General features: G+C 37.3%; 1 protein-coding gene across 2 annotated transcripts in view; it reads right to left on the bottom strand.

Moving 5' to 3' along the window:
* CDH12 (cadherin 12) overlaps positions 1-14180 on the bottom strand; it is a 1056103-nt gene that overhangs the window by 578900 nt on the left and 463023 nt on the right. The window lies entirely within an intron of this gene.

The following is a 14180-nucleotide window of genomic DNA, read 5'->3' as shown; positions in this document are numbered from 1 at the left end:
ACCATTAGAGACAGATTTTGCCTGTGGTTAAATTACTTTTGCAACTACCTGCAGGTAGGCTATTTTCTCTTGCACAGGCAAAAAGGGTATTAAATGATGGCTCTCAACACGATATCTGTACGTCCTACTCCCTGGAACCTGTGAATATTAGTTTTTGAGGAATAAAAGGTTCTTGCAGATTTTTAAAAGTTAAGAATCTTGAAATACGGAGATTATCCTCGATTACCTGAGTCCTAAATCCAATGACAGGTGCCCTTGTCACAGAAAAGTAGAGACAGTATGAGTCAGAAGAGTAGAAGACATAGAAAAGAGGAAAAAGTGATGTTACCAAAAAGTCAGAGATTGGAGTGATGTGGCTATAAGTCAAAGAAACCAGAAATTCTGGTGGCCAACAGAAACTGGAATTTTCTACTGTTAGGTATCTACTGTTAGGTAGAAGCTAGACAGGAGCAGTGGAAGGAAGATCCAGAGACAGAGTCCCAAGTTCTTGAAGAGGAAGGAGAAGAGACATGGGTTGGAGGCAAGGATGGTGACAAAGAAGTTACACATTGGAAGCCTGGTGGCACAACATCCCTACCTTGTTGTCTCCAAGACCTTGGGCCTGACAGTTCAAGGGCCAAAGGTGCAGAGCACGTACTCTTGTCTTCGACCTCTGCCCCAGGGTGACCCCTAGAGTCATTATAGTGTATTTACATGGAGAAAGGCTGTCATGATGGTTCCAGTACTAATCTAGTAGAGTCAAAATCCCCCCTTCCCACTTGGGGGAGGAGTCCTCCAAATGACTGGAAGCAATCTCTCCCACTGGTAACACTACTAGGCTTCTAGAGAGACTGAGGCCCTGATGACACATTATTTTTAAACTTTTGGCCTCCAAAACTGTGATGTGAGCAAGTTGATTTCTCTTGTTTTCAGCCGCCAATTTGTTATGGTAGCTTGTTACAGCAGCAACAGGAAACTAATGGCAATTTTAGTACTAGGAAGCGGAATACTCCTGTAACAAATATATAAAAATATGGATGTGGTTTTGGACTTAGATTCTGAGTAAAGGTTGGAAGACTTTGGAGAAGCATGATAGGAAATGCCTGGATTGCTTTTGAAAGATAGTTGGTAGATCTATGGATGCTAAAGTCAGTTCTGCTGAAGGTTTAGATAGAATTACAGAGCAAAGCAGAGAAAGTGTGTAATGCTTTAGAGAATAAATATATTTTCATAAATAGAATATTGATGGACATCGAATGTTAAATGCACTGCAGGAAGGCGCTCAGGAGGAAATGAGAAACACGTAATTGGAAACTAGAGGAAAGACAAGCCTTGTTATATATAGTGTGTAGAAACTTGACTGAATTATGTTCTCCTATCGGACGGAAAGAATAACTTTTAAGTGATAAACTTGAATATTTAGCTGGGGAGATTTCCAGATGGTTGAAGATGCATCCTAGTTTACTTACTTATTTTGCTATTCACAATAAAATGTGAGAGAAAAAGAGAAATTGAGGAAGGAACTGTTCAAAAATTAACCAGCCATTTTAGACTTTAGAAGTTTTCGGCCTGTCCAGTTTGCAAAGAATGTTAAAATGAGGAAATTCACTGTCAGGAAAGTGGACTTCTGGAGAGAGATCCAAGATTGTGGCTGGACAACCTTATGCTGAAAGTTTATAAATGATGGATCATTTCAAAGACTTTAGCAAAAGCCAGGAATAGAGATGAGATTATCCAGGAATGATCTGAGGAGGACCCTCTTGTCCACTGGTCTGGATTATTGTGACATACACAAATTTGTTGAGAAAGAATACTGCCAGTGTGAACTGGAAGGAACAAGAGAGGGGGATATGATAGAAAGCTGCTGGGCTTCCAAAATTCTACAGGCAAGCAACAAGAATATAGAGCTACTCAGCTGCAAACGTGTGTCATCCCTTGAGGAAATGGAAGATCAACTTTGAGGCAGAAACAGATGGAGCATCAGCCCTAAAAGGTGGAGACACATGTCCAGAGAGTGGAGCTACAAGTCACAAATGATTATGCTCAGACCTTGAAACCTAATAGAACTTGTCTTGCTAGATTTAAAAATTGCTTGGGACTGGTGACCTTTTTATTACTTAGAATTGCTACCCTTTGGAATGGGAATGTCTATCCTATGCTAGTCCAACCACTGTATTTTGGAAGCAGATCATTTGTTTTCTAGTTTGACAGGTCTACAAATGGAGAATAGTTTCTGCCTCTGGATGTACCATACCCAATCAGAGTCTTATTCATATCTGATTTAGGAGTTAAATGATATATATATTCTTATTTTTAAGCTCATGATATGTACATGATATTATGAATTTAGAGTTTATGTTACAGTGGGTTGAGACTTCTGGGAATTTGAGGGATGTGTTGGATGTTAGGTATTGGATGGACATGAATTTTGAGGGGCCAGAGGGTAGACTGTAATGGGTAATAGAGTGGCTCCCGTCTCCACATGTTAACCATTGGAAATTGTAAATGTTAACTTATTTTAGAAAAAAAAGCCTTTGTCGATGTAATTATAATAAGGATTTTGCAATAAAGGTACAATCCTGGATTATCTGGATAGGGCCTAATTCCAAAAGCACAAGTGTCATTACAAGGGAAAGGCAGAGGAATCTGAGCCAGATAGAAGAGAAAAAGAGAGAAGAGGAGAAGGCAATGTGGCCACTGAGACAGAGACTGGTGTGATGTGGCCATATTCTAAGGAAGCCAAGGAAGTAAGTGGCAATTAGAACCTGGAGGAGAAAATGAATGGAATTTGTTCACAGTGTCTGCAGGTAGTGAGACCCTGTGAACACACTGATTTTGGACTTAATGTCTTCCAAAATGTTTAGAGAATAAATTCATTTTGCTTTAAGCTACCAAGTTTGTGATCATTTATTATGGCAGCGACAAGAAACTAATCCTCTCTAATGAAATCTTTGCATATTTAATCTCTTATTGGGTTCTATTTCTCTGAGAGCCTGAACTAACACGACAGAGATGGGATATTTTTGTTATCTGGAGCTCAGAATCAATCATTTATGTCGGAAATATTAACTATAAGAGTCTCTAATATATTAGAGAATGGCAGGTAAGCAGTTTGTTACATGGGTGTAAAAGATCAGTGGAAATGCCAATCCTGGAAAAATAAATGTAGGGGACAGTGAGACAAAGATGATCTTTACAGATACAGACTATTTGAGGTATCATATTTCAAATGGTGTTAATAAGTGAGAAGAGAGTCTTCCCTGAAGTACCTCTGCATTTCACATACTGTCAGAGGAGAATGAGCTAGTGAAGGAGACTAAGAAGGAAGAGACAGTGAGGTTATGTGGTTTGTGCCCAGAGAGGCCTAACTCATTTCCTGTTTTTAACCTCAACCCTTATCTTCTAAATTAATCTTACTTCATTTCTATCTTCCACGTTCTACTGGATTCATCTTCATGAGAGTTAGATTGGTTTGTATTGATGGTGGTTAATTCCCACCTTTTGTAGAGTTTCTTTATTTTTTAAGGTTATTTATTTTGAGAGAGAGAAAGCCTGAGCAGTGGTGGGGTGGGGGGGGGGGGAGAGAAAGAGAGAGAGAGAGAGAGAGAGAGAGAGAGAGAGAGAGAGAGAAGCCCAAGTAGGTTCCATGCTGTCAGCACAGATCCCACCGTGGGGTTCAATCTCATGAACCGTGAGATCATGACCTGAGCCAAAATCAAAAGAGTCATTTGCTTAACTGACTGAGCCACTCTGGTGCCCCTGTAGAGTTTCTTTAAACTGATTTTTTTTCCACTATCTTTCTTTATAAAAACAAACAAAAAAAAAATAGTATTCAAAATATTCCACCAAGGATCTCTGTCAACATATCATTGGAACAAAGAACCATATCAATATTATTGGGTGGGGGGGGGGAGGTTATTTTCCTGTTCAGTGTTTCTGGTGTACAAAGGAACAATAAAGGTACAGGGATGAGCTGAAGAGATCAGCATCAGAAGGCAACGAGGACTAAGGCAATCTGGTTGAAATAAACGTTCCTCTAGTCACTCTCGCTGTCTACACACAACCTGAAATAATTTTATTATTTTAGCTTTTGTCATCTCAGATAACTTTATATTCTCTCTTTTAATTTCCTTGAATTATCTGAGTCAACACGACGTTAAAATGAATAATCATTGGTAATCTCTCTTCTCCAACATGCATATAAACTTCAGTATATGAGAGTCTGCTGATTGCTTCCCAACACACGATATTCATCCTCCTCTTCTTCAGTTGGGCATTTGGTCACCCAGAAGAAAAGCAACACTCTCTTGCCTCCTTGTAGCTAGGTGTGGCTCTGTTATGGAGATATAGCCAATAAAATACAAGTAGCAGGATCATGTAGGAGGTTCTACAGATAGTCTCTGAAAGGAATAGGAAAGTCCCTTTCACCCTTTATTCTTTCCCAATGGTTGGAATGCAGACATAATGTCAAACTCAGAAATAGAGCCACTAGCAGAAAAGCAACAAGATTAAAAAGGACCTGTGTCCCTTGGAAGACATGGAGCTGAGCCAGTTTGGGAGACTGTGCTCCCTGTTTCAGAAACTTTAAGTGAGAAATGCGTATCTTATTTATACCACATTTCACTGAGAGTCGCTGCCATTCACATATGAAACTAATCTTGAGTAATATCGATTTTTTAATAATTTCGAACTGGGTTGGTAACAGAACGTGTCATTGGTTTAATGGAAGTTGTCCAGCAGAAGAAGGCAAGGACTCACATTATGGACTTACAACGCAGTAGCAAAATATGGTTAAAAGTCCCTGTTTTACCTCATAAGAGAGATCAGGTACTGGTGAAGTTGGATAACAAGAAGAAATTATCAGAAATTGCTATGAGCTGAAATGTATCTCTCCAACCTTCTTATGATAAAGTACTGGAGACTATTCCAGTACCTGAGAAGGTGACTGCATTTGGAGATAAAGTCTTTAAAGAGGTAATCAACTTAAAATGAGGTCATTAGTATAGTCCTTAATCCAAGATGGTTGGTGTCCTTATAAAAGGAAACTAAGAACAGAAAGATGACCACGTGAAGACACAGAAGAAAGAAACAAACAAAACAACAACAACAAAAAAACCCAGTCATATACAAGCCAAGGAGAGAGGCCTCAGGAGAAACCATCTTGGCTTTGGACTTCCAGCATCTAGAATAGTGAGAAAATAAATTTCGGTTGTTTAAGACAGGCAGGCTGTGGTACCATTACAGAGATCATCAAAATTATATTGTGTATTAACTCCTGTTGCCACTATTAGGAACTTCCCATAAGAAAGAGGAAAATTTAGCATATAGATAACCAGTTCTGGAGAGAGATGCAGAGGAATACAGTCATGCTAAAGAAGGCTTTCTCTGAAGGTAGCATATACCTATTAACAGCAGTTCAGTGATATGGCGCATGGCCGGGTGGGGAAGTCAACAGCTGCTGCACATAGCAGTGAAACTGCCCTAAGCACTGACTCTTAAGGTGGAGTCTTAGCAGGAGATAAGGCTGTGCCTCAGGGCTTTTTCCAGCACCTGGTGTTAGGAGTTCTCAGCCAAACAGCAAAAATCAGCCTGGATAAAACATCTTATTCGGATTGCTGCTTCACACCAAGCTCCCATCCCTCCTCTCTATTATTTCCAGTTATCAGTCACAGAATTAGAAAAAATAGCACTGTGAGTATGACTCACACTATCTACATCCTCAGACAAAAATTTCATCTAATAAGATGTATCCTAAGATGTATTGTAAGACAGTCCTCTCTGGATTGGCTGGTGTTTCTGCTTGGTCTAGACCTCCTAAGCAACAGAAATTTACATACCGTAATGATAGAAAATGTCTCCTTTTCTTTTCCCTCAGTACCATCTGCTCTTTGTATTTTAAAGGTGGTAGATATATGGAATCTGTTTTCTCCTTTCACCAAAGACATCTGTTCCTGTTCAAAGTATAATAAAGCCTTTCTTATTTCTCGAGAGCCAAGGTTTACATTCTTGGTTATAAAATTTCTCCTCCATCCCTAAAAGAAGGTCTGTTTACATTTCAGAATAAAAGATAAGCTCCTTCTCTTAACTCCAGAAGGGTTGAGGATTGTGTCAGCACCTATATAAGTTTCAAGATGCACAATTTTGGAGTGTCTACCCTGTGGTATAGACCACTCTGTATACTCATGGTACATTTGGCTTTTATTCCATAGCCCCACAAAGGATTGGGGTATGGGGAAACAGCAAGAGACCTAGGATTTCTGGAAATAAATAAAAAGGTTTTTTTTTTTTTCTTTTGTCTTGGATTAGTATATGGTGTTTCTGCTAGTGTATTTGTGTGTATGTGTACCTATCTATCTATCTATCTATCATCTATCTCTACATGTAGGGTAACATCTCAAACTCTTCAGTTTCGGACTTAATAGGTATATAAAAATGGGCAAATGGATGTGACAAAGAGCAGAAGTGTACGAAGTGTTCTAAGGTTTTTTTGAGAAATGTACTGCAAAAAACAAAAAATAAAGAATAAACATAAAAATATTACAAGCGTAGCTTGCAACTCTTCAAAACAATCCCTAGGCCAACAAACCCATATCAATATAATTGTCATTTTAAAGTCACTCAGCCTCTAAAAAGGACATCTGTTTCATTGCCAACTTCACATGTGGACAGAGAGTATAATGGATAAAAATAAACCTTGCAGAAAGAGAGATCCAGAGGCCATAGAGGACAATGAAAAAGGTAACTCCTGCCAGAAAGCAAATCCAGCCATTAACAGATGGTCTAACAGGAATTAACCACCCTGCCCGTGCAAGGAGGCTTCAATTCCTTCCCAGAGTAATGACTGCCTTGTGTTTCCCATTCTTCCTCTTTCTGAAAGCCAGTTTTGAAATGGGTTACTTACTATCTCAATACAATTGTACACTGAATGTGTTAGGGACATATAACTTGAATTCTAATTTACATGTATAAAGTAAATGTGTCTACCTAGAGCAGTACTTGAATAAGAAATGTTATAAGGGACTGCTGTGTTTTATCACCACCATTATAATCAAGAAAAGCTATTAAAAATACAATGATCTTTAATTGACCCCACAATGCCAGAACCTCACTGGCTAGACCAAAGAACAATGGCTCTTGTTTTAAGCATTTGTATGCAGACTCCTAAACTTATTTCTTCCTAACCAGACAACACCTTTTCAATCTCATCAGCATAACTTAGAAGAAATAACCTAACACACTTCCCATCCTTTCCAGCAGTTAGATACTTCTAATTTGCCCCCTTCATTAAGTACTCTTAATTTCTTATACTCATATATCTCCTTGCCTAGTGAGTTAAATTCAGTTTGGTTCTAGTTTTTTAATAACTAGATTTAAGAACTAGATTAATTTTAATCTAGTTAAAAATTACTGGTGGTCATTATTTACAGATGTCACAGCACACTCAAATTTATGTATCTGATAGAGGGGCCATAGGTCACATAGAGATATTGGAGACTGCATTGAATGCAGTAACCAGTTGAGACTTTAGGATTTTTTCCCCTTAAAAGAGAAGCTGAATGTACTGAAAAAAAAACCAAAACAAAACAAAAAAAAAAACGAAAAACAAAAAACAAAAACCACACAAATTTGTGTTCAGGTTTCAGAACAGCTATTGTGACAGACTTCTTATATTTTCTTCACTTCTTTGATGCCATTAGACTGTCAGGTATTTTGCTGTCCAGGTAGTCCATTTTTGTTTGTTTGTTTAGCTCCATTGCGGGTGTAGTTACACAAAAAAAGCTCCGCCCCCCAGGAAGTAAGTGGAGGTAATGTGCAGCTTCCAGTAACAATTTTTAAATGATAGTTAGCCTACAGCTTTGTCCTTTCTTCTTTGACCTAATCCTTCCCAATGACTGGAATGCAAATGAGATGGCTGTGGTGGATAGCCAACTTGGAAGTGAGTTCACCTTGGGAATGGAAGCTATATAAGGTGGAACGAGATAAAAGTAATGAATTTTGTGCTTTGTGGACCAGAGCACCACACACTGCACTCAATTTTTATACATCTGAATTCCTCCACGAAAGAAATAAAGTTCTATTTCATAAAACTATTGTTATATGTGATCTTTGTTATTTCTAGTCAATCATAACTAAGAGATTTGGCAAACTAAATTATTAAGTAGACAAACCGTCAGACAAATGTTTGAACCTTTTCTCAGCTTTTGGACACCACTGGAAATTTTCTTCTGTGCATGAAATCCCTTCCACAGCAGAGCCAAAATTTGAAACTTTTAATTACATAAATCACTGTCACTTAAGATCTAAGACTTAGAGCTTCCTCATCTCAATCACAACATTTTTCCCCTTCAGTAAAACCCACAGAACCTACTCTTTATTTCTAAAAGAATATTCACTCACCAAAAAGTCATCTATCACTGATGTCTTCCTTCCTTAAGTTCAGCATTTATGTTTAAAAGTATGATTTAGTTACTTCATAACACAGGTGAATTATATTTTATAGTAGTTTCATGATATTATTATTATATTCTTTTGACAGCTGTGGTAGGAATATGATGGCACTAAACTGGTGGTAAACATTAATTATAGATATAATTTATTGAGGTATATTGTATACCAAATGCTATACTATGTCATTCAACTCTCAAACTATTATACAACCAATTAATAATAATAGTGTCTAGTGGGTTGGGCCCCTGAAAGACATGTCCAAGTTTATCCCTCAGAAAACATGACAGTTATATTATTTGGAAAGAGTCTTTAAAGATCTAATCAAAGTCAGGACCTCAAGGTGAGATCATCCTGAATTAGGTAAACTCTAAGTCCAATGAAAGTGTCCTTATAAGAGGGGCACCTAGGTGACTGAGTTGGTTGGTATCTGACTCTTGATTTTGGCTCAGGTCATGATCCATGGCTCATGAGATCGAGCCCTGCACCAGGCTCTGTGCTGACAGCATGGAGCCTTCTTGGGATTCTTTCTCTCCCTCTCTCTCTCTCTCTGCCCCTCCCCAACTTATGTGCAAAAAAGTGCTTTGTCTCCCTCTTTATCTCTCAAAATAAACAAATAAACTTAAAAAAAAACAAAAACAGTGTCTTTATAAGAGATAGACAATTAGAAGACACATACAGACACATAGAAGGGAAGGCCATGTGGAGACACAGACACAGAAAAGGACATGTAAAGATGATGGCTGAGATTAGATCAATGGGTCTAGGATCTATAAGCCAAGGAATGTCAGCATTGACTTTGCTACCAGAAGATAGGAAGAAGCATGGAACAGATTCTTCAGAAGGAACCAATCCTGCTAACACTTTATTTTTGACTTCTGACCTCCATAACTTTGAGAGAATAAATTTCTGTTGTTTTAAGACACCTATTTTGTGAAAATTTGTTAGGGTGGTCCTAGGGAACTAAGATTTTCTACTAGGAAGGATACTGCTGCTGCAACAAATACATAAAATACCTGTAAACGCAAAAGTGGCTTTGGTTTTAGGTAATAGAAGCAGGGTGAATTGGGGGCACATAATAGAAAAAGATAAGGTTGTCTTGAAGAGATAACTGCTAGAAGCATGGCTGTTTATGACCATTTTGATGAGGGAAGGAAAAAAAAGCACCAGAGAAAAAGTTTCTATCATCTTAGAGAACACAGTTTGTCATAAACAGATGTTGGTAGAAATGTGACCATTAAAGGTGCTTCTGGTGAGTCACAAAATATGATAAAGAACATGTTATTGTAAATCAAAGGGAAGGTGATCTTTATTATAAAGTATCAGAAAACTTAGCTGAATTGTTTCCTACTCTTAGGTGATTTGCTGTTGGCTGTAAGCAAAGAACTCAGACATTTGTCAGAAATATTTTGAGGGAAGGTGATGAAGATGTAGCCTGGGATCTTCTTACTCCTTACAGCAAAATAGGAGAGGAATGAGATAAATTGAAGAAGAAACTGCGAAGCAAGAAGGACCCAAAACTTGATTGAGGAGATTCCCAGCCTATTCAGATTGCAAAGGATGCTGTGTAAAGCCTGCTCTGTCTGGAGAGAGGGGAAAGGGTGTGGCTAGATAAACTGCTGTTGAAGTGATTAGGTGGGTGATTAATGTATCCAATTAACCATTTTAATAAAGCCAGTAATAGAGACAACATTATTTAGAAGGGATTTCTGCATAATCCTCTTTCTAATGCTGTGGATCTCCTCAACCTACACAGAAGATGCAAAGTTTTTGAGAATGTTACACTGGCCAAAACTCCACCAACTCAGACTGAAAGGAAAAGACATGGGATGTAATAAAGGATGACTGTCAATCTTCTGGGATTCTACAGGGAGGTAAAGGGCTAAGAGAGTTACTTAGCTTAAAACATGTGCTAACCTTCAAATAAAGGAGGGATGTCTATGAGGGTATCCAGAGCAATGGCCCCATTGCCAAGGGCACAGAGAGAGACATGGGACAGCTTCTCTCTTAAAGTGTCTAGAAGGAACCCAATTTGCTGACACATAGATTTCAGACTTAGGGTCTCTAGAACTGTAAGTGAATGCTTCTAAGCCGTCCAGTTCATGGCAACTTATTACGGCAGTGTGAGGAAGCTGATGTGTAGTTCACTCCCTTTACATGCAAGCGCATGAAGTGTTGAGGAGTTTGATACCATCACCATGGTCACACCACACTTAGGTAATAAAGTAAGCTTTTGTATTCAAGGATTCCACACCACAATTAATACTCAAAATAATATCTGGAAAGATGCTTTACTTTTTTGAGCAGTCAATGCATAATGATGGACTGAACAAATAATCAAATGATTCATTCAGTTTGTAGTCATTCTAGTATGTTCTTGACACAGATTTTTCCAAAACAGGAAAAAAAAAACATCTAAGCAACTACAATCCCTCCAGGAGCTACAACATGCATGTGACCAGGGTACAAACCACAGTCTTTATGATCAGAATCAAGATATCACCAATAAAAGATTTCACAGAAATCTCAACCATCAACGGTACCACCTTAATAGAAGCAATGTGCACACAGCCACGTGAAGACCAAAAGGCAGCATGGTAATTCATCGTTTACGTCAAGGGCTTAGTACAGTCCATGAGTTTGCCAAAATCAGTTCACTAGATTTTTCACTATTAGTATACAATAAGTAAAGAAACTAGGAAATATGTTGCAGCGGTAAGATATGATGGGGACGTAGGCCCTTGCAACTGTTCTTACCGAGTCAGTCATTAGAGACATACTTAGGTGCATAGGTTATCACACCAACCCTCCAATTTTTTAAATGACATTAAATTTCAATGATTGTATAATTACGTGTAATACAGTATAATATTCAACTACACCATGTTACTACATAATGCTGATATAGTAATAAATCCTACTTGAAGTGTTGTTTTGAGGTCCTTCTGAAAGGTGAATGCCAAAATTTGATGTAGGAGAGAAAGAGCAACTGTAGTTCCCTAGAACAATAATCATAAAATCACTGTTTATCACGCTTATTCACATGTAATATCCAACATATTCAAGAAAATATTAGCAATTTCTAAGTCTTAGTTAGAGATGATACATATTTTGTAGTTTTATGTTTTATAGAAAGCCATATAACTATATATTCATGTATATATATGCAAAATATGTATGTATATATGCATATATGTGTATATACATATAGACACATGTATGATTGAAATATATAGATTTATCCCACATATATGATTGAAATATGTATGTATGTGTATATATATATATATATATATATATATCACAATTTAATTTTTTTTGAGGTCTCACTATCTAACTTCATTTTTAATTGAAGAAATTCATGTTGGTGGCATATAGAAGCTCACTGATACAGACAAGGGTAGAATTTAAACTAGAATAAAAATCCTCAATTCCCTTTTTGGCTCTTTCTACAGACTCTACAATCACTATACCTTTTATATGCTACAAGCTCCAGTATTCATTTTAGTGACATAAAAAATATATGAACTTGGCTTTGTACTTCCCAGTTTATTTTATCCTTCTAATCAAGCAGCCTGACTTCCTTTCTCTTATTTGTTTGTTTGTTTTATTAGCTAAAATATACAGAAGCAGCATCATAGGAGGACATTAATGTGTAGAAAAAAATGTTCTTACATACTTGCCTAAATTATGTATTTGATTAAAACTGCTATAACAGCCATGCCTTTCTAACCAGTAAAATGAATCTCATGCATCAAGGTAATGACTAGACCTTTAACATGATATATTGTACAATACAATACCTGTAGAAATGAGCAAGTAAGGAATAATTACAAAGGAAGTGTGCATTTGAGGAAACAACTTTGCAATTAGAGGCATGCATCTAAGAAATGCCAGTATTTCTATGTTTGCCCTATGCATTCTTAGTAACCACATGGTGTTTTAACAATTATAAGATATTACAAACTATTAAATGTGAAGATTGGTATTTATTCATGAAGAATATTTTAAAGTTAAATACCTTGCATCGCTTTATGTGTCAAAAACAGGTAACAGTCACTTTGTTTAGAAGGTAGGAGCAATTTATTTTCTAAGGCCGGCTATGTACCTTACTAGCTTCTTTGTTTAAATGTCCACAGTGACTTCATTCTACAGCACTGATAATCAATACTGGAAAAAGACATACATTTAAAAAATAAGCAAGACCCTCTACAATCTTTACAATGCTAAACCAGCCTTCTGAAAATATTTAGGTGACACATCTTTGTGAAAGCTCAAAACCTCTCACACATTACAATGCAGAAGTAAAGTGCTGGTTTTCAACCAAAATTCCATCAAGCCGAAGATAGGAACTAAATGGTTAAAATAATAATAATAATAATAATAATAATAATAATAATATAACAACCCAAATTCTAAGCAGGGTTACCTGAGATACAAAAAATGGGAAAATGGTAGGCAGAGTGGAACAGAAAAAAATTTTTTTCTAATTTAGTTACAATCAGTCAATGTGACTTAATAGGAACAGAATGGAGTCAACTATTAAACAGACTGATTTAATGGATCCTAAGTCCACAAAAACAAGAGCAAAGCCAACACTAATAAGACTTCTTCAAATGGCAGTTGCAGATTACAAAGTGCTTTCATAAACATAATCTCTTATTACTTTAATCTTTACAGCAGTTTTATTATTAGGTTGAAAGGTTGAGGTTTCAATCCTGTTTTTATTTTAAGGCCTGCCACTAGGAAAGAAAAGTCTGAATCTCTCAACAGATTTTCCCATCAATACTTACATTATATCCAACAGCCTGCTGATATACGTCCCCCTGAATGAGCCACTGACATCTGAAACTCAACAATTACAATTTTAACTAATCATCCCTCCTTTCTGTTTAGAATGTCTCTTCTTAGTATTGCATATTTTAGTATGAGGCACCATTATAATCCATTCTGTTTCCTAAATTACAATCCCTTGCTCCCCTTTATCTCCCGTTCATGTTATCAGCCACGGTCAAGGAATCACCAAATACTATTCTCAAGGGTCTTAATGGAATCCATTTAATCTTGTCCATCTAACTATCACTATCCTAGTTAATACATTACTATATCTTGTCTGACCTACTAAAGTATCCTCCAACTCTAAACTTTGCATTTCTTTTTAACTATTTCTGCACTCGACAGTAAGAATGACTTTTCTGAATCCCAAACTGATTACCACACTACCTAATTAAAAACCTGTTTTAGGGGCGCCTGGGTGGCGCAGTCGGTTAAGCGTCCGACTTCAGCCAGGTCACGATCTCGCGGTCCGTGAGTTCGAGCCCCGCGTCGGGCTCTGGGCTGATGGCTCAGAGCCTGGAGCCTGTTTCCGATTCTGTGTCTCCCTCTCTCTCTGCCCCTCCCCCGTTCATGCTCTGTCTCTCTCTGTCCCAAAAATAAATAAACGTTGAAAAAAAAAAAATTAAAAAAAAAAAAAAAAAAAAAACCTGTTTTATCTTTCCTCATGGCGTCTGCCTGAGTTTCACATGTGTCATGATTCTCTCTATGCTTGTTTGTCTTGCATCATCCATCGCTAGTCATCTACACCTCCTCTCAAACTATTTACACCCTACTTTGTAACAAATCTGCTCCTTGATTTTGTTCTACAGAGAAAAAAAAAAAAAAAGAAAAAAAGCTCTTTTACCTCCTGTTTCCTCTATCTAAAATTCTCATCTTTTCTCTTCTTTCACTTTATTTAACCCACAAAAGCAATTATTGTC

This window comes from Leopardus geoffroyi, chromosome A1, assembly GCF_018350155.1.
Source record: "Leopardus geoffroyi isolate Oge1 chromosome A1, O.geoffroyi_Oge1_pat1.0, whole genome shotgun sequence".
Classification (NCBI taxonomy): domain Eukaryota; kingdom Metazoa; phylum Chordata; class Mammalia; order Carnivora; family Felidae; genus Leopardus; species Leopardus geoffroyi.
The sequence above is the reverse complement of the archived record's forward strand: the minus strand, read 5'-3'. Positions and strand labels throughout refer to the sequence as shown.